Source organism: Leptodactylus fuscus, chromosome 1 (assembly GCF_031893055.1).
Source record: "Leptodactylus fuscus isolate aLepFus1 chromosome 1, aLepFus1.hap2, whole genome shotgun sequence".
NCBI lineage: Eukaryota > Metazoa > Chordata > Amphibia > Anura > Leptodactylidae > Leptodactylus > Leptodactylus fuscus.
In genome coordinates, this window is record NC_134265.1 from 278,865,578 (window position 1) to 278,890,723 (window position 25,146).

General features: G+C 40.2%; 1 pseudogene; it reads left to right on the forward strand.

The window, feature by feature from the left end:
- The first annotated feature begins 565 nt into the window (after positions 1-565).
- Positions 566-25,146, forward strand: part of LOC142189636 (uncharacterized) — a 37,798-nt pseudogene continuing 13,217 nt past the window's right edge.

The following is a 25,146-nucleotide window of genomic DNA, read 5'->3' on the forward strand; positions in this document are numbered from 1 at the left end:
TGGACAGTAACTGATAGCCACCAGTTACTGTCCGTTATTTTGTGTCTGTTTATTTTCTGCAAAAAAAATTTGACAGTATAAAAAAAAACAGACACTAACTGATTCTAATTGACACCAAATGATGCTAACTGATACTAATGTGTCCATTTTTTTTAACTGATCCATTAAATGGATCATTTAAAAGATCGGACACATTACCATCAGTTAGCATCAGCGTTCACACTACCTTCGGTGTCCGACAGCTAGTGTCCGCTGCTAATGTCCGTTCAAAATCTTGTGTGGACATTAGCATCAGACACTAGCTGTCAGACACCGACGGTAGTGTGAACGCCCCCTTAGTGTCAGTTAATGTTTGTTATGATAGACGTCCATTTTTTTTCTTTTAAACGGACACCTTCATAACGGAATCTAATGGTAGTGTGAACCCTGCCTAAGTTTTCAAAAAAATATGAAAAGTGGACAGTAGAAGACTGGAAACAGGAGATTTAGGGCCATAAGATGAAAGTCAATAGATTGGTCTGATAGGTGCAAATGGGTCTGGAAAAAACAAGGGAATGAGGATCTAATGGATGGAAAAATTGAAGGAACTGTCAAGTTTGGTGGAGGAAGCCTGATGACATGGCGATGTATCAAAGCTAAGAATGTTGAATACTTGTCCAGGATCTATGGCGGTCTCAGTGCTGAGCTATATGTAAGTATCCAACAAAATAAGCTACTTCATACACTCAATACTATGGGTATGAAAAGGATGACATAGTGTTCCAACAGGACAACAACCCAAAGCATGTACTGAGATTAGTGAAGAAATTGTTCAATAACAATGAAGTAGAGGTGTTGGTTTGGCCCTCCCAGACCTCAATCCAATTGAACACTTGTGGTAGAGTTGAAGAAAAAACTGTATTCGCACCCAAGTGAGTCAACCAGTACGCACCAATACTGGGTTCAAATTTCAGTCAACACGTTTGATTCTGATCAAGAGAATGCCCAGAAGGATTCAGGCAGTGCTGAAACCCAAAGGTGAATTTACAAAATAATAAAAAATAAAATGTAGATTTTTAGGAATAAAACAGTAATAAGGCAGTTACATGACATTAATCTGCATAACTAATCATACGCTAAATAGTTGCAAGTCAAATTTATGTATGAGATAGCCAAGATGATTGTATACAAAATGATCTCAAGGCTGTAGTGAATGGTGAGATATGAAACATGAAAGTAAAAAGTTCACAACCATTTTGCTTGTCAGTGTATATTACAGATAATGACATCAGTCTGAGTTGGGTAACATTGTCATATAATTGGGGATCACCAATTGTCCTCTTATGGCAGATAGTGGATTAAAGAGTCATTGAGCAAGTCAAATTCGATGGTATATATTGGTTCATGTCGAAGGGACTCTACTGCCAAAAGAGTCTGTTTTATTTCTTTTTTGCCACTGAAATGAACATACATGCTTGACCAAGCAAAATGTGCATGTTAAAGGGATTTTCCGGGCAAAAATTGTTGTTTTTTTTTGTTTTTTTTTTAAAGTTCTGTTAATGCTATTAATGAATTGATAGGTACACCCATATACCTTTAGCAGTATTTTGAGTGATTTCTGTGTTTTTCTCAGAGCTTCTGGCATCTTCTGAATTTATTTACTGGTGTAGCTTCCTGTGCTTCTGCTTACAACTACCATAATGCTTTCCTACTTTCCCCTCCCTCTCTCACTCCCTTACAACCACTCCCTTTCTCCCTAGCTAGCCCACCGACTATTACCCCTTCCCAACTAACTAACTTAGGCCACCCATCCCCTCCCCCACATAATACTTACCTGTCTTCCTGTCTCCTCCTCTTCTGGATGTTCCCTGGAACACTACAGGCCTCCCATGCTGCCTGGAGCCCAATGTCACTTACAGAAGTGACGTCATAGCTCAACTCTGGTCCAGAAGCGAGTGAAGATAGGTAAGTATTGTGTGCCAGCTCCCCAGGCACTATTGTGCATGCACAGAAAGTTGGCACACAGAAGACTGGGAGGTGTCCCTTCCCTGGATGAGGCATCGGCCTGGGTCCGAAGGAAATGGTAAGTATAATGGGGTTGGGGGGGCGAGGCATTTACACTGATGTAATTGGTCAGGATACAGGTTATTCCGGTGACCCGTTACATCAGTAGAAAGGTTAAAAAAAAATGTAGTATATGTAGGTCACATGACCTACATATATTACTGAAAAAGCTATATAATATGGGTAAAAAAAGATATATTAGACAGTTGGAGGGGGATGAGGAATAGGGGACTTGTCAATTTATCCTGGACAACGCCTTTAATATTAGAGTTGAGAGAAATAACTATTGGCTGAGCAGGCATATGGCCAACAGCTATGTTATGTGTGTAACTAGCCTGATTTAAAGCTGCTGAAAATGTTTACCTTTTAGCACATTTATGATAATTTTGATGAGGACTAATATATTAGAAATAAAATATTATGTGATAGAACCAGAATAATTCCAGAGGTAGTGAATTTGTAACAACTGTAGATACTGTTTGCAATAATAGTACCTTGCTCTCTTTGAAGTCGGCCCAGAATCTACTCACATGCAGCAGTGGGGCACGGCCAGTTTGTACATTGTAAGAACTCTTTATAGAACTGCTTAGCCTCGAATAAGTTGAATTCTTGACAAATCTTTTTTTCTGTATCCCCGTGTCCTCATTAAAATTTTATATTGAACATAGCTGTGCATTTCACTTGTCCAGTTTCCTTCAAATAACATTTTACTTGATCAATGTTATCTAAAAGTATCTTGGACATAAAGATCAGGATTATATAGAAACATGACCTAAAGTCATGCAGTATGCTATCATTATTCCTTACCTAAGAAAAGTTCAGCAGTATCTCCATGTCTCTTACAAAATACTGTTTTATACCGTATTAAGTCTGTGAACATGTTCTTCCTTGTTAGACATTATATTCAATGCTATCAAAGAATAGGATACAATTATATAATGGTTGGAAATGAAAAGTCCAAAATATTAAACACTCCCATCAGAGCTCTAAACATATCTGGTATAATGGAAACAAGTTACATATTTGTTAAATGGAATAGCAGTGAAGTGATTCATAACTGTGTTTTAGGAGGGCATTTCCTTTAACCCCCTTTCCCGCCAAAGGCATTTTTTGATTTTTGTTTTTTGTTTTTGAGTTTCCCCCTCTTCCAAACCCCCGTAACGTATTTCTTTTCCAGCTCTTAAAGCCATATGAGGTCTTAATGTTTGTGGGACAAATTGTTCTTCATGATGCCACCATTTATTATTCTGTTCAATGTACTGGGAAGCTGGAAAAAAATTCAGAATGGGGGGGATTTGAAGACAAAGTGCATTTGTGCGATTTTCTTATGGGCTTCTTTTTTACGGTGTTCACTATGCAGACAAAAATGACATGTCACCTGTATTCTATGTTTCGGTGCAATTCGGAGGATAACAAATTTATATTATTTAATTTACATTTTAACCCCTTAACAAAAATCCAAAAATGCCATAATTTTTTTTTTTTTTCTAAAAGTCACCATACTCTGCACGGGTATGAGAATGCATTTTTTGTGGGACCAGGTGTACTTTTTAGTTATACTATTTTGAATAATAGCTATAGCTTTGAAGATTTTTTCTTAAAATTTTTATCAGAGGCAAAAAAGTGAAAATCCGCAGTTTGGCACATTTTCTTTTCTTTCCCACTATAGCGTTTACCGTACAGGAAAAATATTTTTATAGATTTGTAGAGCGGGCATTTTTAGACACAGGGATACCTAACATGTATGTGTTTCACAGTATTTAAGTACCATTATATGTGTTCTAGGGAAAGGGGGGTGAATTGAACTTTTAATACTTTTTTTTATATATATTTTTTTGCATTTATTAGACCCCCTACGGGCCTTGAACCCCAGGGGATCTGATCACTAATGTAATACATTACAATTATAGTGCATTGCAAAAATTTGTCAGTTCTATTGCAGGCTACATAGAGTAGCCTGTTTGCCTCAGGCTGAATAATCAACATCGGGGTAAGCGAAGATCACTCCGCACAGAGGAGCAAATGATCCTGAAGTCTTCTTTTCTTTTAGTTACTATGACTAGTATCTTTTCTATCTGCTATGAGCTTGTATGTGTTCTTTCTTGTAATATATTACTGTATTATCCATGCTGCTGTAACACACTGAATTTCTCGGTGGTGGGACTATTAAAGGATTATTTTATCTTATCTTTTTAAAGCATATGTTCATGTTGTATCCTGTAATACAGGAATCTCTGAAGTTATAAATAGGCAACAACTCCTGCAAGTCTTAATAAAGCATTACCATGTACCCATTTAAATTAATGGTCTTCCATTTAATGCAGAGATAGGCATATGAATAAGGATTTGTAATCTGCTCCTAAATCCTATGTTTGACAGACTTGTTGCTCTTTGAAACTGTATAAACCCGTATTTGTGGCCATGGGTTTTCCTTTAACAAAGAATACTCTTTTGAGGAGAGTTCTCTAGTAGACTAACCCAGTGGACTATAAAAAAAACATATATTGGAATGTGTGTCCTCTCTTACTATTACAGGTAATGGTTGGATGTACCTGGGCAACAATTAAGAAATCTACGGACACTGCATCGTGACTGTAGAGAGTAGGGAAAGTCGCTTTATGAAACTGCTAAATGGGTCATGTTTCAGGATCTTGAATCATGGCTCAGTCAGTTCCTCCGTGTTGGAAGGCATTCTAATCAACCAGCTGGTAATGAAGAATCCATGTTTACCCTTCAGCCACCACGGACATACATAACGGCGAGTTGTCCTGATGGTAAATACTCCAATTGATCCATTCAATTAACGCAATATGTCTAACCACCTAAGAACTGAGAACTTGATGCTTTTCGGCCCCTTATTCTTTCCATGAATCATGTGTGTAATATAATTTCAGAGGGCATCCCTGCAGAAATTATATACATCTATTACAATAAGATTTGCAGCAATACTGATCTGATAATGTTGCCTGATTCTGTGGATTGTATGCCCTCACTGGCAACTTACTGTAGCTGATTGAGAACCAGGTGTGAGCCAGAAGTTTATCGTAATCTTCCAAGCCACCAACCACTTCTAGGTCAATGTAGAGAAGGCTACTTGATGTCTATTTCTTTACCACAGTTTTAGACAAGCATTTCCAGTCTTTTTCTACCATAGTATCCACCCCTGCTGTATTTTTGCCTGAATAGCTGTCACTGCAGATTTTGGACACAATTCATTGCACAGAAGAATATCTTATGATAAGGTCTAAAGTATTAGGACATAATGATATATTTAGAGTGTATATGCTGGCTACAGGTGACTTACTCATTGCCAGTCACTATAGTCACATTTATCCTATTATCCCACCTCTCTTTCTCTTGAAGGCCACATTTAAGGACATTAGGTTATGGTGTTATCCCCATTTCCTCTTTCATGCAGAGTCTATTTCTATATTTTTATAGTGTGTATATAATTTTCTTTGTCACCTCCGACAATCTTGTGCTTCTCTTCATTTATAATATAGATATGACTTTGCAAAAGAAATTATGACTCTCCTCCAAGTGCCCTAAACCAGCATGTAAATCCAATATCTCCTATCTATCTCCGCTACAATCTTTCTCTCATCAGTGTACTAATATGGGGAGTAAAAACCAAAATTTTGCTTGTTGTGACGGCCAAAACAAAGTTATCTTTAATGCGATGTCTTTAATCAAGTTGATTCTGCTGTACTAGGTACATGTTAAGAAAATGGCTGAAACCGATATGAGTAGCTTAAGTAATAATAGAAGAAAAGATATACATTAAGATACTAGATACTGTAGATAGCTGTGCTAGGGATGTCAGGACCCCTCTAGTTCCTCTTGCCTAGCCACAGTAAGCACTCCAGTAGTGTAAACTCAGTCTTTGTGCGAGCATGTTAATAAAGAAGCAGACATATCTTATTTTTAGAAAAAAGTTTTAAGCAAGAGATATCCCAATTTATATGCAACACCTTCTGTTGTTTGTGACTGCAGCCCCAAGGACATGCTGTCTAATCTTATGATGGACATTCAATAAATTAGTGACCAACTTTTAAACCTAAGGGTTATTTTTCTATTTTAAAGAAATTAAAATGTGCATTTCAGGCTGGTGAGAGGACAAGCAGAGGCGATACACAAAGTCCTAATTATATGTTTGTTACATCTATATTCAACCCCTGTAATTATTGCTAAGTATTAATGAAAAATTCTTTATTGGACTGAAGCAGAACAATTCAACTTAGGTAAAACAAATTCAATAATTATAATCAGAAGGATGTAAAAGACTTTAAATAATATAACACACAATGTAAATTTACTTTACCTCAAAAAGGTTTTTAAACTAGTAAAGAAACTTTTTATTACTTTGGTCACAAAAACCAAACTGCAGGAATATGTTAGGATGACCCATGGCATAATAAAATATTCCCCCAGTGACGTATCACACATTAAGCCATCCTCCAAGTTGCCCATCACACATTAAGCTGCTCCTCCAGTGGCCTATCACATATTAAGACCCCTCCAGTGGCTTATCACACATAAAGCAGTCCCCAGTGGCCTAAATCATATTAAGATGCCCCCAGTAGCCCATTACATACTAAGATGTCCTAGCAGTGGCCACTCAGACTATATTATGCTTCAACCATTTCCCGCTCTGCGCCATACTACTACATCGCGCTGAGTGTGTAGTTAACGCCCAGAACCATAATAACAAGGTGCTGTCATGCTGTAGGCACAGAAGCTGTGTCTGCAGTATTATCTTAGCACTCGGCTGTGTTAGACAGCTGAGGCCCGGAACTAGCTACAGGAGTCAGAAGATATTCCAACTTTGGTGGATTAAATCCCTGGATGCCCACTCTCTCCCTTGGGTTTTCCTGCGATAACATCACTGGGTCTGGGTGGTGGTCATGGCAGAAAGGAGGCCAAGCAACGGCCTCTTGACTGCTGTTCACTTTCACACATAGCGAATCTATGTACAATTTATTTTGGACATTAGAAGGCTTAAAGTGTAACAGCTATTTTCCAGATTTACAAGAAAATTTTCCAAACTAATTTCTTAGGGACCACTTCAGTTCTGAAGAGGATTGCAAAGACCTATATATTAGAAACCTCCATAATTCACCACATTTTTATAACTACACCCGTCAATAATTCAAAGCAGCATTTTGGAAATTTGTTAATCGTTGAAGCCTTTCACAGGAGTTAAAGCAATATGGAGGTGAAATTTAGACTTTTTATTGCATAATACATTCCTTTAACCCTACGATTGACACATTCACAAAAGGTTAAAGGAGAAAATGCATCTCACAGATTGTTATGCAGTTTCTCCCGAGCCCAGAAATACCCCACATTAGAGATGAGTGAACACTATTCGAAACAGCCGTTTTGAATAGCACGCTCCCATAGAAATGAATGGAAGCAGCTGTAAATGGCTGTTTCGAATAGTGTTTGCTCATCTCTACCCCACATGTAGCTGTATACTTATTTTTTGGCACATGGCAGTGTATGGAATGAGAGAGTGACACTGAGTGTTTGAAAAGCAGATTTTGCAAGAATAGTTTTCAGGTACCATGTTTTATTTAAACAGTACAGTACCAATGGAAACTCTGTAATATTGACCCCATTTTGGAAACTACATCCATCACATTTCATATTAAGGGGTATAGTGAACATTTTTACCCTGCAGCTGTTTCACAGATTTTATTAAAATTGGGAAGTGAAAATTAAAAATTACTTTTTTTCCCTATAAACTATCAATTTAGCCCCACATTTTCCATCTTTACAAGAGGATAAAGGCAAAAAAGCTCCCTAAAGTTCATAACACAATTTCTCCTGAACACAGCAATTCTCCATATGTGGTTGTAAACTGCTGTATGGGTACTTGATGGGGCTCAGAATGGAAAGAGCGCTATTAGGTTTTTGGAGGGCAGATGTTGCTTGAATAGTTTTTGGGCGCTATGTCATATTTGCAGAGCCCCTAAAGTACTAGTACAATGGAGACCTCAAATGTGACCCCATTTTGGAAACTATACCCTTTATAGAATTTATCTAGAGGTATGTTGAGCATTTTCATCTCACAGTTGTTTCACAGATTGTATTAGCATTGGGATGTAAAAATTGAAAACCATTCACCATTATCTGCATATTCATTTCTGGAAAATAAATTACTCCAACACTTGTGGGTTAAAAATGGTCAGTGTACCCCTGGATATATTTCTTCAGAGGTTTAGTTTTCAAAATGGGGTCATATGTCTGATTCCAATTCACTGGCATTTCAGAACTGTTTTTTTCTTTTGCATGGATACAAAGTACTGCATGTCCGACTTTGTGTCCATGGAAAAAAAAAAGGTTTCATGGCAGAGAGGCTGCATACGGACACTGGTGGTTTGCTTTAAAAAAACATTGAAATAAATGGGTTTTTAAACTGACCTCTGGGAAGCAATCCCCGAGCAGTTTTGCATGGCTTTTCAACGTACTCACAAAGGGCCGACAGCTAACACTAGCTTCCAATGGCACCTGCTCAAATGATGAGTGGGCATCCGGCCAGAACGTAATAGTATGTCTGTGGTCACTAAGGGGTTAAATAACACATAAAGTAAAGAAAATAAATAGACAATCATGTTAGATATCCCCATGTGCCTAGAAGTCCCCATTATCTGAAAATAGTACAATTAAAAAAAAAGTTATAGGCGTCAGAATACAGTGATCCCAGAAAAATAATTTATTTTCAAAAAATGACGCTTTATTTGTAAAAGTGATGAAACATAATAAAACTAATATAAATATGGTATCACCGTAATCGTAATGACCTGCTGGACAAATGTCATTTTTAATGCAGAGTGAATGTCGTAAAAACAAAATGCGAAAAATTATGATAGTACTGTGGGTTTTTTCACATGGACCCCTAATAAAAGTTAATAAAAGCTAATCAAAATATTAAATGTACCCCAAAAAGGTGCAAATTAAAGTACAACTCAATATGCAAAGAATAGGCTCTCACTTAGCTATGTCGACAGAAAAATAAAAAAGTTATGAATTTTGGAAGGTGGGGAAGGAAAATATACAAAAAGTTGCCCTATAAATAACCCTGCATCATTAAGGGGTTAAACAAAAAAAAGATACTCACCTAGCCCTATTCCCATAGTGCTGCTTTCAGGCTCTGGCTCTAGTGCTGTCTGTGACTGTGCACATTCATGCCTCTGTCAGCACTAGTCTTGGCCTAAATGGTGGAGCAGGGAGTTGATCCTTCCATGCTCTACCACTGTATTCAACGCTCTCTGCTTCCTGAAAACACAGATAGAACTCATTAGGGAGCCATCACCCAGGACACCAGGACAGCACCTGAAATGCAGGACTGTCCCAAAAGTGCTCTTACTATCATAGGGCCCTGTGCAAATGAATCGTTTACTCTATGGTTAAAGTAGAAAAATGAAACTACAACAGCTTGAAATGAACACCTCCTCCGCTCTGTATTATTAATATTATTATCTCCTGTACTGAAGTGAGAAACAGTAAGAGGATTATTATTGGTAAGTGTGAACCAGATTATAAATAGAGATGAGCAAACAGTAAAATATTCGATATTCGTTTCGAATAGCTGCTCAATATTCGACTATTCGAAAGAATATCGAATCCCATTATAGTCTATGGGGAAAAATGCTTCTTTTCAGGGGATTCCACCAATCGACTCAGGAGGGTCACCAAGTCCACTATGACACCCCAGGAAATTATGCCAACACCCTGGAATGCAACTGGGACAGCAGGGGAAGCATGTCTGGGGGCATTTAACATGCCAAAGTCACTGTATAACGTCGGGATCCCTGTCAGCTTGCGATATGCGTGAGCTGTCTTTTTCCCATAGGAATGCATTGATTGGCTAGTGTACAGCATTTGGCCAATCAACACAGGTTCTGCCGGAGGAGGCAGAGTCTAGGATCCGTCCACAGCAGTTTCCATTGTGATCCGACCTCAGATGTAGCAGTGCTGACACAGCACTGCTACACGGAGAAGCGGCAGAGCTCAGCACACACAGATATGCAGAAGAGCTGAGTGTGCAGCATGGTTCAACGCACACTCAGCACTGCGGAGATGTAGTAGTGCTGGCCGTGCGCTCAGCTCGTCTGCATCTTTGAAGTAGCCGAGCTGAGCGCGCGGCCAGCACTGCTTTATCTCCGATGTAGCATCTTTGGAATAGTCGAGCTGAGTGCGCGGCCAGCTCTGCTACATCTTGGCATAGGAATGCATTGACCAGCGTTGATTGGCCAGTGTACAGCATTCGGCCAATCAACGCTGGTTCTGCCGGAGGAGGCGGAGTCTAAGATCCGTCCACAGCAGTTTCCATTGTGATCCGATCTCAGATGTAGCAGTACTGACACAGCACTGCTACACGGAGAAGCGGCAGAGCTCAGCACACACAGAGATGCAGTAGAGCTGAGTGTGCAACATGGTTCAGCGCACACTCAGCACTGCTACATCAGATGCAGCAAAGCTGAGTGTGCAGCATGGTTCAGCGCACACTCAGCACTGCTACATCAGATTCAGCAGAGCTGAGTGTGCAGCATGGTTCAACGAACACTCAGCACTGCTACATCAGATGTAGCAGTGCTGAGTGCGTAGCAGTGTGTCAGCACTGCTACATCTGAGATCGGAAACTGCTGTGGACGGATCTTAGACTCCGCCTCCTCCGGCAGAACCTGCGTTGATTGGCCGAATGCTGTACACTAGCCAATCAATGCTGGTCAATGCATTCCTATGGGAAAAAGTCAGCTCGCGCATATCACAAGCTGACAGGGATCCTGACCAGATAGAGCCCCAAAGAGCTAGGTGAGAGACATTCCCCCCCTAAATAAAGGTAATCCCTAGCTTCCCTGCCTGTAGATCTGTCCCTGTCTCACAGTCACATAATTCACAGTCTCAAATTAATCAAATGTTAAATTCACCATTCGTCTAAAGTGGAGGTAACCTGATTTCAACTGCCAATTCCTTTTTCCGATTTTTTTTCAATGCCTCCGTTGTCATAGTTCCTGTCTCACCTCCCCTGCGCAGTTATTGGTGCAAAAAACGCGTCAGGGAAGGTGGGAGGGGATACGAATTTTTACTGTGTTTGCCTCATGGTATTCGATTGTAATTGAATACCTCAAATGGCCTGATATTCGATCGAATATCTATTCGATCGAACAGTGTTCACTCATCTCTAATTATAAAGTATATTAGAAAATGTATTAATGTCACAAATTGTTTAGACGCTTTATATATTATCCATTGCAAACAGGTAACTGAAATCAAGAATACTGCAGTGTAGTCTCAATAAATAAACATGAGCAATAGGAAGGATGATACCGTCACATAAAGTCAAATTCAATGTAGCAATACTATAAGACTTTGCCTTTCCATCAAGTTGCTCAATCGCATTTATAGCTTCCCTGGTAAACTATAAATGCTAACATTATAATCCACCAGTGTCACTGGATGAGAAGATTAAAATATATCTTTTAATACAATTTCTTTCAGTCCTATCCTTTGAAGTCTCATCGAAAGGTCATTGCAAAGAGAAGCCCTATTAGGAACCTTTCAGTGTCCTTGTTATCCCTATCAGTTTCTTCCTTAGTGCAGGATTCCTCAGGGATGATCCAAGAGTTTTGGATACTGTAACAAATATTCATCATGGTTATTATTGCACTGATTTTGAGGACACATAAAATAATATGAATATTAATAGTTACAGCATGAAATGTAACCAAGTGCTCAGAGGCCCTGGTGCAAAAGCTGAGCATAAGCCTCCGTGCACAAGTTCTCCTCAAAACCACCAGCCCCTCCCATCCATACATTTTAGCAGCATTTACATATCCCTTTCCTTATGAATGTGGGCACAGACCCCCACAATTTTCTGTGCATAGTAACTGTACCCCCTTTTGTGCCAAAGCCTCCTGTTTGCTGTTAATCCACTGCTGGTTTATGTCATGAAAGGATTCATTTTCTCCTTTCTCACAGTAGAAGGCTGTGTATCACGAATCTTTACACCAGGTGGCAAGGTTAATACATTTTTAAAGCACAGACTGCCAGTCACCAAAGGAATTCAGAATGGAGATTAACCAAGCGTCTTTGATGCCGCAATGCTCAGGCCAAATTTAGCACTTTGGTATGCATTGCTTTACACAGCAATATCTTTCTAATGGCTTTGTGTATAAGAGATAAGAAAAGATAAGATAAGATAAGATAATCCTTTAATAGTCCCACAATGGGGAAATTTCAGTGATACAGTTTCATAGATGGTACAGTAGTATATAACACATACAAGCTCATGGCAGATAGAGAAATCCTAGGAATCATAGCAACTAAAAAAGAAAGAAACACAGACACACTGCAGGATCATTTAGTTCTCTGTGTGAAGTGATGTTAATAATACAGCCGAATGTGGTTGGAGGACACGAGGAGGGGTCACAGCATGTAGATATAACAGGCAAAAAAAAACGTTTTTTGCAGAGGTGGGGGACATATGCAGCTGTCATGATAACATGTGGCAGTTCCTTTGGTAGGTGGTGAGATCTCGTGCTCACAGCTGATAGTTCTGTATCTTGCATCAGTACTATTGTCCATTAACCACAAAAAAAAAAATGCCCCTGTATCTCTACCATTTTTCCCATGTTTGGGCACATAAGGCTTGAAATAACTAGTTTTATTTGTTAAATAAGTTGAATATTTTTTTGCTAGAAGTGGAAGAATGGTATAAAATGTTTAAAAAAATGTAAATTTTGCTTCTTTTACCTAAAACAAAATAGTTTTTTATATATACTATTTCCCCTAAAAATTTAAAAATTTGCTTTCCTAGTTCTTCTGATCACAGGAGCTACACATTTATATAGTTTTTCAACAAAAAATAGGTTTTATATGGGTTTTATATTAGTATGGCTTATTTTCTGGACCTCTAGTCAAAGTGTAAATTAACCAGTAGTTTAATATAGTAGAGGGCTGTAAACTGCTAGTGGTATCTCTAGCTAGGTTCCCTGCTGAGACAGACATCCATGAAGTAGGTGATGGTGGGGGCTGGCAGGGGAGCGAGTTCTATCACAAAGTAAATGGGAAGCAGTTTCACTTTACTATCATCACTAGAAAGAGTTAAATTTTGTAGATAAAGCGATGATAAAAGTCCTAAAAGCTTCCCTTATCAGCGAGTAACTCCCGGACAGTAACTTCAGAATGGAGATTCCAGCTCTTATCACTACTATAGGAGCAGATATAAATCACAGGTGCTTGACTTTAATTAACGTGACTACAGCTCCGGGCATCCGATAAGATGGACGTAAAAAGGCAGATTGGCAACATCTAGGGATTAAGAAGTTTTTCCAGTCCTAGTGTGTTTTGGGTACCTGTGGGATACCCTGGCTTCTGGGTCTGGTTACAGATGCAACCACTACAACCAGTACAGTTTTGCCAGTGGATACAGTGTTTCTACGACAGAACGTAACAGTGCTATGCAATGTACTGTAACGTGATCACCTGAGAAAAGGTAGCCCTATTAATAATAATAATAATAATAATAATAAATAGAGATGAGCGAGTAGTACTCGATCGAGTAGGTATTCGATCGAACACTAACGTATTCGAAATACTCGTACTCGATCGAGTACCACTCGCTATTCGAATGGAAAAGTTCGATGCAGAACCAGCATTGATTGGCAGAATGCTATACAGTCGGCCAATCAACGCTGGTTCTTCTCCTACCTTTAGAAGTCTTTTCCGTGCAGCTTCCCCGCGGCGTCTTCCGGCTCTGAATTCACTCTGCCAGGCATCGGGCCTGGACAGAGCCGACTGCGCATGCCCGCTTGTAGTGCGGACATGCGCAGTCGGCTCTGCCCAGGCCCGATGCCTGGCAGAGTGAATTCAGAGCCGGAAGATGCCGCGGGGACGCTGCACGGAGAAGACTTCTCGGAGGATCCAGCCCGACCCTCACTCGTGGACTTGGTAAGTATAATTTGATCGAATGTTGCCTACCCCTGAAACGAGCATTTTCCCCCATAGACTATAATAGGGTTCGATATTCGATTCGAGTAGTCGAATATTGAGGGGCTACTCGAAACGAATATCGAATCTCGAACATTTTACTGTTCGCTCATCTCTAATCATAAAGATTTTATTTATATAGCGCCAACATTTTTCACAGCACTTTACAATCTTGCAAGGCTCCACAAAAATTGAGCTTTAATTTTATTTATTTTTTTATTCCAAAAAAACTATCTGAATTGACTGTAGTCAAACAAAATTAATTTTAGTGATTTGAAGTCTATATCTTTGTTGTTTTTCAGCAGGTGTATAGTTGCTATGGAAACATTTATGTCAGTGACACTAATCAATTAAAGGTTTATGGCGGTCACTAAGGAAATAGCATGCTATTTCCAGTTATTCTTTTCCGAATGTCCCATGATATTCCGAAACTCAGTTGTTGTTAGTAAAAGATTAATGCAAGAATACATTTACTTCTACTTGCCTTGAACCCTGCTTCAACAACTTCCCATTTAAGTCCCTAGGAACCATTTGTTGGCGCATTAAGCTTTATAAGACATTCATTTTATTGTTAAACATGACTTGTAATCCTTAATATCACTTGACAATTCTAATGTATTGGCAGATGCGCTCAAAACTATCCACTGAACACATTTAAGTCAACTTCAGTAAAGTAGATACCAAAATTAAAGATTGCGGTTCAAACCCTGTTTCTATTTGTAGAAAGACAACAATTCTGTGGCATTTACAGAATGCTAAACATATAGAGGGAGATTTATCGTAAGTGAAATCTTTACAGTCAGCCCAAAAAGTTTTAGAATCCTTTTCTTTGACTTTTGATGTCAGAATTCTGAAGTGCAGGACTTGATAATGGGATTTCCAGGACTGACTGCATTGATGACCTATCTTTGGGATAGATTATCAATATCCACTTAGAGTGAGGCCCACCCAGGACCCTGCTGATAAACTGTTACCGACACCTGATATACAGCAAACAGAACCAGAAGCAGGCATCTCCATTCTCTGTATAGTGTTCCCTTTGAGCTTCTGCGACTCAATTAATATTCACTTGAATGTGGTCTAAGAAACAGTAACTCAACATGACTACTACACAGAGACGTGTCTACCTTGGCTTTGTTTTTTGTGCATGGCTGCTGGCAACAACTGATGAGCAGGGATCCCAGCCATTGAACCCCTGAGCTAATATTGATGGCCTATTCCAAGGAAAACCATAAATAGGACTCTGCAACTTTTGAGGATTTTGTACTGTTTTGCCTTCAAGTTATCTTCAATATAAACAAGATGTCTTCAATATAGTAAGCCCAGAACATGCCACACCCATAATGTTCATGACTTTAACAATCTGTAACTTTAATTAAAACTTCAAGGAATACCTGATGTTGCATAGTTTTATACCATGGCAGTAATCTGAATTATGATGAGACAACTATGAGCCATTCAATGATAAAAATAACTATATAACTTATAAATATTAGATTATTTATTACCAGATATAAATGGAGTAAAATAGGTGGCATTAGCGATCTCTTTACTGGCTACCCATCCAATAACGCCCTATCATGTTTTACTTCAGCCTACTTTTGATCTGTAATTTACAGGTTCCATCCTTCATATAACCTCCACTCTGACAATAACAACCTCAATACCACTGCAATGATTTCCTTGCATATAAGACTTCTCTTGTTCCTGCCCTCTTTTCTAGTATTCTATGCTACATTCTCCAAACCAGCAATCTCCTACTAGAAAATGACATCTTCTGATAAGCATATTACTTGGCCTAAAGTTCTCTACTTGTATTCCAACACTGTTTCTAAATTGCTTACTCCTTTCTCTGACATCTCGCATCTATTCCTTAAGGACTGTAAGCTTGCATCTTGTAAACCCTGTTTCTTTTGTCTGTACCACACTGTGCTTGGAAATTGTTGCAATGTGTTGTAGCTATCAAAGTATTGAATTATTATGGCATATCATAGCTTGTTGATAATAATGCCACTGTTTTGTCAGGAGACACACTGATAAGAAAAGAAAAGATCAAGTCTCATTTTGTAATAAAAGTTTTAGTCCTGTAGGGGGTGAGATAAAAGGATGTTTTGGTTTCAGCAACAATTCACAGCATAATAAAAAGTTGAACATTTTTCTGACTTTATTGCTATCTGTCATGTAATCAGGAGATTTCCCCAGAAAATACATATTTGTAATAATTATATTACGAGATCTATTTGTGCAAATAAACCAGTACAGAAATAGCATAACAGCACAAGATGTTGAGATAATTTTTAAGAAGTCTAGTAGATGCTGCCTCCTTTTCATCTGGGAGGGGGAGAATAACCTGACTACTATTAGTTTTCAGCAAGAAAGGGAAAGTTGATACAAGTTCTCTTTGTGCCAAGAGCAGGTCCCACCACTAATGAGGTGGAGTGAGGCGGCCTCCTCAGGTGGCACTATCGGAGGGGTGGCAATTTTTAAAAAATTTTAAAACTTTTTTTCCCCTAAACTGGCCCAAGACAGGCCGCTCTGAAAACAAAACTGAGTGGACCCGTCCTGGGATGGCTTAGACCTCTGTGTTTCGGTGCAGGCGGCGATGCTAAGATGTCATCACGCCTCCTGCGCTGAGACACAGACGTCTTATGCACGGGTCAATGAAGAGGAGGTGGTGACAGCTCCATCAAATGATCACAGGTAGGTGAGGATAACTTTTTTGTTTTTTTTAATAGGCCGCTACCTGTTGGAGTAACCCCAGTAGGTAACGGATTATTTATCTACCTATCCCTGCACCTGCTCATGGCCACACCCCACTTCCCTTTCTGCTATAGGGCGCAGAAGGGGGTGGAGTAGAAGCGGCTGTGAGCAGGAACAGGCCTAAGAATCCAACAACTACCACTATTATTATACCCCGGGGTCTTTTCTGGGGGTAAGTGAAGAAGGGAAGTGAAGAAACAAAAAAAACACTGTTACTCACCTGTAATGGATCTGGTGTTACTCCTAGTAGGCTTCAGGCCTTTATGGCAATGTTCCAGGCGTCACATAACCCAGGTCCATTTGACGCGACACTGGTCTGGCCTATATGACGTCAGGTCCGACATTGAAGATGGCCGAAAGCTGCAGGGAGTCTGCCAGAGCCTGGGATAGGTAAGTAACAGTGTTTTTTTTTTTATCACCTCCCGGAATCTTCGAACATTATACTCTGGGGTCTGAAAAGACACTAGAGTATAACAATACTTCATGGGTGTGCCAATATGGTTGCAAGGACCGCTGTAGGGCATAACTACGCATGCAAGGGACATTTATAAACACATTCATTAGGGGACATTATGAATAGAAGGGTGAATCATATATATATATATATATATATATATATATATATATATATATATATATGCCGGTCTGGTGTGTGGAGATGTGAGGAGTCAAAGATGTCTGTGTGGCAAACTTTACAAAGACAAGTCACAGCTGGAAGAAGTGGTCATGGCAAACCAAAGGGAAGAGATGGAAAATGTAAGTGATTAGGTTAGTCAGAGACGTCTCTTGTAAGTCAAAAAATGTTACTATCGTCTGCCTCAGGCAGCAGAGAGGCTAAGTTCACCACTGGACAAGAGGGTTAGAGGTAATAAGTAGAGATGAGCGAACAGTGTTCTATCGAACACATGTTCGATCGGATATCAGGGTGTTCGCCATGTTCGAATCGAATCGAACACCGCGTGGTAAAGTGCGCCAAAATTCGATTCCCCTCCCACCTTCCCTGGCGCCTTTTTTGCACCAATAACAGCGCAGGGGAGGTGGGACAGGAACTACGACACTGGGGGCATTGAAAAAAATTGGAAAAAGTCATTGGCTGCCGAAATCAGGTGACCTCCATTTTAGACGAATAGTGGATTTCAAATCCGGGTCATATGAGAATGTGAACTTTGTGACTATGAGACAGGGATAGCTGTACAGGCAGGGATAGCTAGGGATAACCTTTATTTAGGGGGGAATGTTATTAAAAATAACTTTTTGGGGCTCTATCGGGTGTGTAATTGTGATTTTTGTGAGATAAACTTTTTCCCATAGGGATGCATTGGCCAGCGCTGATTGGCCGAATTCCGTACTCTGGCCAATCAGTGCTGGCCAATGCATTCTATTAGCTTGATGAAGCAGAGTGTGCACAAGGGTTCAAGCGCACCCTCGGCTCTGATGTAGCAGAGCTGAGGCTGCACAAGGGTTCAAGCGCACCCTCGGCTCTGATGTAGGAGAGCCGAGGGTGCACTTGAACCCTTGTGCACCCTCGGCTCTGCTACATCAGAGCCGAGGGTGCGCTTGAACCCTTGTGCACACTCTGCTTCATCAAGCTAATAGAATGCATTGGCCAGCGCTGATTGGCCAATGCATTCTATTAGCCCGATGAAGTAGAGCTGAATGTGTGTGCTAAGCACACACATTCAGCTCTACTTCATCGGGCTAATAGAATGCATTGGCCAGCGCTGATTGGCCAGAGTACGGAATTCGGCCAATCAGCGCTGGCTCTGCTGGAGGAGGCGGAGTCTAAGATCGCTCCACACCAGTCTCCATTCAGGTCCGACCTTAGACTCCGCCTCCTCCAGCAGAGCCAGCGCTGATTGGCCGAATTCCGTACTCTGGCCAATCAGCACTGGCTAATGCATTGTATTGGCGTGATGAAGCAGTGCTGAATGTGTGTGCTTAACACACACATTCAGCTCTACTTCATCGGGCTAATAGAATGCATTGGCCAATCAGCGCTGGCCAATGCATTCTATTAGCGTGAACTGAGTTTGCACAGGGGTTCTAGTGCACCCTCGGCTCTGCTACATCAGATTGCTACATCTGATGTAGCAGTGCCGAGTGTGCATCAGATGTGTAGTTGAGCAAAACTGACTCAGCACTGCTAAGTCTCTGCATTCGCATAGGAATGCATTGGCCAGCCTTCGGCCAATCAGCGCTGGCTCTGCCGGAGGAGGCGGAGTCTAAGGTCGGACCTGAATGGAGACTGGTGTGGAGCGATCTTAGACTCCGCCTCCTCCAGCAGAGCCAGCGCTGATTGGTCGAGTTCCGTACTCTGGCCAATCAGCGCTGGCCAATGCATTTCTATGGGGAAAAGTTAGCTTGCGAAAATCGCAAACTGACAGGGATTTCCATGAAATAAAGTGACTTTTATGCCCCCAGACATGCTTCCCCTGCTGTCCCAGTGTCATTCCAGGGTGTTGGTATCATTTCCTGGGGTGTCATAGTGGACTTGGTGACCCTCCAGACACGAATTTGGGTTTCCCCCTTAACGAGTTTATGTTCCCCATAGACTATAATGGGGTTCGAAACCCATTCGAACACTCGAACAGTGAGCGGCTGTTCGAATCGAATTTCGAACCTCGAACATTTTAGTGTTCGCTCATCTCTAGTAATAAGCTTATAATCTGGCCCTGTGTGGCAAGGATGAGGCTTAATTTTGACAATGGTATTACTTGAGTCTCCTGGCAATAAATAATACTCCAGTTTGCATCTTTAAATTAATAATGCCCCCATGTGCTTCCAATTAATAATGCTCATGAAGTAATAAAAAAAAAAAAACCTTTTTGCTCCCTTATTAATAATGCTGTCTAATTAAAGGGGTTATCCAGTTTTTATTTATTGGTATATAATAATAAATATAACTGATATAATAAAAGATCAGTGGAGGATAGCAACTGGGATCCCCACCAAGCAACTGTTTGAACAGTTGACCATCGGGGTCCCAGGTGCTGGAACTCTATCCAATTTCTGTTAATATCCCAAATCCCACTTGTATTACTTCAGTGTTTCCCAACCTTGTCAGACTAAGGAAATCCCCAGTGGTATCTGTTGGCCCTTGTACAATGCAAAATGCTCCCCAGTGGATAGAGAAAGTGCAAGCACCGCAAAACAGCCAGTCGACTTGCAGTGCCTGGTATCCTGCAGCTCTCTGTAGTTCTCATTGTTTCTGCAGCTCAAAGCTAGAAGCTACCAGAATGGTGAAGCAGGAGGCTAGACTTTCTGCTTTACCATTATATTTAAGTATGACTGGTATATATTGGTTGCAAGAAGACATATTAAAAAGGAGGGAGCCCACGGTGTATTTTAGTGAAAGTGCAGGATATGTTTGTGGCGATCAAGATCAGTGGGCTTGGTGCTACTGCCCCGCCCCCCCCCCCCCCGCCTTCCCCTATATTAGTTACTACTTTGTAGCAAAGCAATGAGGACCCAAATGACTATTTGGATTGAAAAAAAACTCTAAACCATGCTTAAGCTTAACACATGATGTCATGTTTCAATAATGTGGAGATATACAATGTTGATTTCAGCAAGAATGGTGCACCCTTCCCGGTTACTGCCTACAGAGGAGCTGTATAGGCACAGTCCCTTATGAAAGTGAATAGTGATCACAGTAAAGCACTACACAGTAAATCACAAAGAAAAATACCATCCAAAAGCAAGAGTTGGCTATTGAGATATGTGAACCTCTCCTCATCCACTATAGACTCACCAATCTCCTAGGATCTCTGATCTTCAAGGGCTACAATAACTTTACACTGTCTCATAAGTACACAGACAGTACATCTTGTATGACTGAAGGCAAGTAGTTTTTACCTTGTCCTAGAAACTGAAGGTAAAGTTAGAGCACAGATAGCTAGAAACAGCCTTTCATGTCCTCGGGCACATGTGGCTTTATATATAATAGCGCACTGTCGGCTTTCCCTTTATGTGCCCAGGAAGAAGTGATATTGGTGCAATTACCGATAGCTCTTCACTGTCAGGAGGGTGTTTCTGACTATCTATCTGGGAATGTCCCTCCTGACAGTATAGCGCTACACACAGTAAGGTCAGGAGGGGCGTTCCCAGATAGATAGTCAGGAACATTCTTCTGACATTGAAGAGCTATCGGTAATTGCACCAATATTTCTTCCGCCTGGGGCACATAATCAGAAATCAAACAGTGTGCTGAATTCAGCGCGCTGTTGGATTTCTAGTTTCTAGTGGTATATAAAACTGCATGTAGATAAACAAAGAAAAAGTGGCACTACTATTAATGTTAAGCCATGATTCACATAAGTTGTCCAATGGGAGCAGGAAATATGTCAAAAGATTTCCAATTAAGATACTTGTTACAGGGTTACATCCCATGAAAAACAGTGAATATGTAATGAAAAAGAAAGAAGAAGAGGGAGGCACTCACCCAGGTAAGTATCTCCATTTAAAAATCAGTCCTTTATTCTGAACTTGAATAAAAACATTTAGGGAGGGAGAGATAACATGAAGGCCAAGGCAACAGCCGTTTCACGCCGAACACAGGTGTTTTCTCAAGCCTCACATATGAAATGGCTGTTGCCTTCGCCTTCATGTTATCTCTCCCTCCCTGAATGTTTTTATTCCAGAATAAAAGAAATATTAAAAAAAAAAAAAAAAAAAAACTTGAGTCTTCAGTAGTTGATACCTTTTTAATGGCTAACTAATAATGATGACAGATTACAACGTTTCGGAACTCTCGGCTCCTTTCTCAAGTAAATATAAAAATTTAAATTTACTTGAGAAAGGAGCCTAGAGTTCCGAAACGTTGTAATCTGTCATCATTATTAGTAAGCCATTAAAAAGGTATCAACTACTGAAGACTATCAAGTTTTTTGTTTTTTTTATATTTCCTTTTATATTTCCTACCCACTGGCTAACTCGGTACGAGAACAAACATTTTCCTTATACAGAATAAAGGACTAATTTTTAAACGAAGATACTTACCTGGGTGAGTGCCCCCCGCTTCTTCTTTCTTTTTCATTACATAAAACTGCATGTGCCTGAGGTCATGAAAGGTCCTGTTTAACCTATGATGAAAAGAGTGTGCAAGATTAGTAAATATCAGGATGTGAAAACATTTATCAGCTTATCATTTTGGCTGGAAACATTCTTGAATAAACCAATACAAAAGCTACTGAATCTGTATAAATGTTATTGCCTGTATTCCTTGCCTGCTGGATGAAAATGGCGACATATTAAATATATGTTAACCTACCTCCATAAAGATTACTGCTGAAAGCGAAGCACTCAGTCAGCGCAACAAATTGTCGTTTTAGATGAGTTAATTTGGCGATCTTTGTCAGTGATTACAGATGTGTCACATCATACAATTTTGTCAGGTTGCAATGTGCAGGATGGCATATTTTAATAACTATGTGACAAACTACTTATTAACCTATGCACTAAGCACTTATGACAGCACAAGGCAGGGACAAAGATGATTTATTAAACAAAAGCTATATATTTTTAACCAAATGACATTTCAGTGAAGGAGCACTTTAGGCACATAGTTATTAGAGGCATGCATAAATCACATAAAAGCAGAGTTCTGCATTCCATTAAATATAGGTACACACGTTTCATATCACTTAAAAAAAGACAGAGAAGACAATATGTTTTTGTACTGATACACACAAAACTGGTAACATTTGTTTTTTTTCTTTGGTACATTCCTCTGGAAAACCTTCCAACTTGTCCACAGAATACACAGTTGTGAAGTATACCATGTTACAAACTGTATATCATGTGTTGGCTACCTTTTTCAAGACAGATAAAATAAACACACGTGCCTATACATATCAAACGTGTGTTGTCAAATAGAGCCAATGGATGTATCAAAAATCAAATATGTACACAGTCTTTCATGATTGATGAGTCTCATTTATGATTGGCTTGTCCCTGTGATGACTTCACCACAAGGTCCTTCATCGTCTTCTAAGTAGTGATCTATGCAGAGCAGGGGCTGCTACTCCCTGTGTCTATCATAGATCTCCATGTGTACAGTACATCTATTCTATGATAGACACAGGGAGCTGCAGCCCCTGCTCTGTATAGATCACTACTTAGAAGATGACGACGGACTTTGTATTGACGTCATCACAGGGACAAGCCAATCACAGAGCAGTAGTGACATCATCACAGTTCCTGTGCCACTAGCATCGAAGAGACAGTTAGAGGCTGTGAATCGAAAGCAAGAGGAGGGACTTACATACAAGAACCAAGAGAGGAGGACGTGAACAGAATATGATGTGAGGAGTACACTGGAACGCCCACGGTGCACAGAGGGCTCGTTTACATATACGTTTAAAAGGTAATTTATTAAAACGGGGGGGTCTTTTAACAAATGATTAGAAGGACTTGAATAGCCTTTTTAAAGGCTATTCAGGCATATGTTTATCTAAAATAGCGAAAATCCAGTGCCCCTTTAATCGAAGGGTGGGATTCGAGCATCAGAGCAAGATTTCATATCCTCATTGATTTAAGTTGGACTGTGTTCCACAAATCTTTTTCCATTTATTGTTGGTTTTATTTTAGGGCTACATTAATGAATTATTGGAAAAAAAAATATGAAATGACAAAATTTCCCCTACATATTGTTTTAATTGTTGTGAAATCCTTAAAGGGATAACAGACTTTCCAACTTTAAATTATTTGAGGAGGTCCAGTTTTGAAAATGGGGTAATGTATGGGAGTTTCTAAGTTATTTCCATTTAAAGTGACACATGTCAGGTTTGAAAATCAAGGCCTGGTCCTTAAAGGGGTTGTCCCATAACAAGGATCCTATCTATACTGCTAGTTTATGTGGATATAAGACTTTTTCTAAATACATTGCTTTATCAAAACTGCTTTGTTTGGCCGCTATCTTAATTTATTCACTTCATTGTTTACATGCATTTCTATGACCACGGGGGCCCGTTCTGAGCTTATCTGCTCAGTCCTCAAGTGACATAGCTGCCTGCTCTCAGGAAGGAGGGAAGAGCTGAGTGCTGGGAGCAACTCTGAGCTGTGTATGTCTCTGCCACAGACAAGCAACGGAGCTCCTACATGTCGGTTTTTTCTGTCCGCTTGAAAAGTCAGACATCTTCACTTGCAGACAGTGAAGGAAGGGCACGGAGTGCAAAAGAATGCACCCGATTCCCATTTAAATAAATGACAGGTGTCAGGGACACAGCTAGTGTCCGCCCCTAATGTCCGTGTAAGATTTTGAGCGGACACTAGGAGTGGACACTACCTGTTGGACACAGACGGTAGTGTGAACGCTCCCTTAAAGAGGACCTTTCATCAGATTGGGCACAGGCAGTTCTATATACTGCTGGAAAGCTGACAGTGCACTGAATTCAGGGACGCCCTTCTGCCCAGCAGCGCTTATCGCGCTGTACTGTGGAGCAGGGAGGAACTCCTCCTCCCACTCCTGATAATACTTGTCTATGGACGAGCTGTGTGAGCAGAGGGAGGGGGGAGTTCCTCCCTGCTCCACAGTACAGCGCGATAGGCGCTGCTGGGCAGAAGGGCGTCCCTGGCTAAGTGTCAGAAATGCCCTTCTGACTGTAAAGCGCTATGGTACCGGGACCGATAGCGCTTTACCCGGGGCACAGATTGGGAAAGCCAACAGTGTGCTGAATTCAGCGCACTGTCACCTTTCCAGCAGTATATAGAACTGCCTGTGCCCAATCTGATGAAACGTCCTCTTTAAAATGGATTTTGAGGCAAATTTCCTGTATATCAAACTCTATGTATCAAGTGAGGTTAGGGCCCTTGGAAATCCTGTGGCAAATTACGCTGCATTTTACTTCACTTGCGAGGTACATGGGATTCTGGATAATCCCATATACACATTGCAAAAAAAAAAATATGTGGAGGAAATGCTGCGATTTCAAAAAACGCTTGCATTTATGTTAATCACAGCATGTCATTTATACCTATGGAAATGCTGGAATTTTCTGTATAGATAATAAAGGCAGAAAGTAGGACTTTGTGAAAAACTGTGGAGAAAAAATGGGATGTATTTCCACCACAGTCTTTTCCACAGCATTTTTTTGTGATTCGCTACGTGGGTCATTAACCCTAAAGAATACCTGTTGTCCTTAGCAATAACAACTCAGCATTAATTTTATATTCTGACTAAAAAAACTGAAAGCTGTGCAGTCAATGGGCAACATTGAGCTAAACACTTTGGGCAACATTGGGCTTCTTTTTCATGCAGCTTTGATAAATCTGCCTATTGACTTGTTTCATATTCTAAAAAACTATATTTACATATGACTGTTCCAATGAGATTTTATTGTGAAAAAT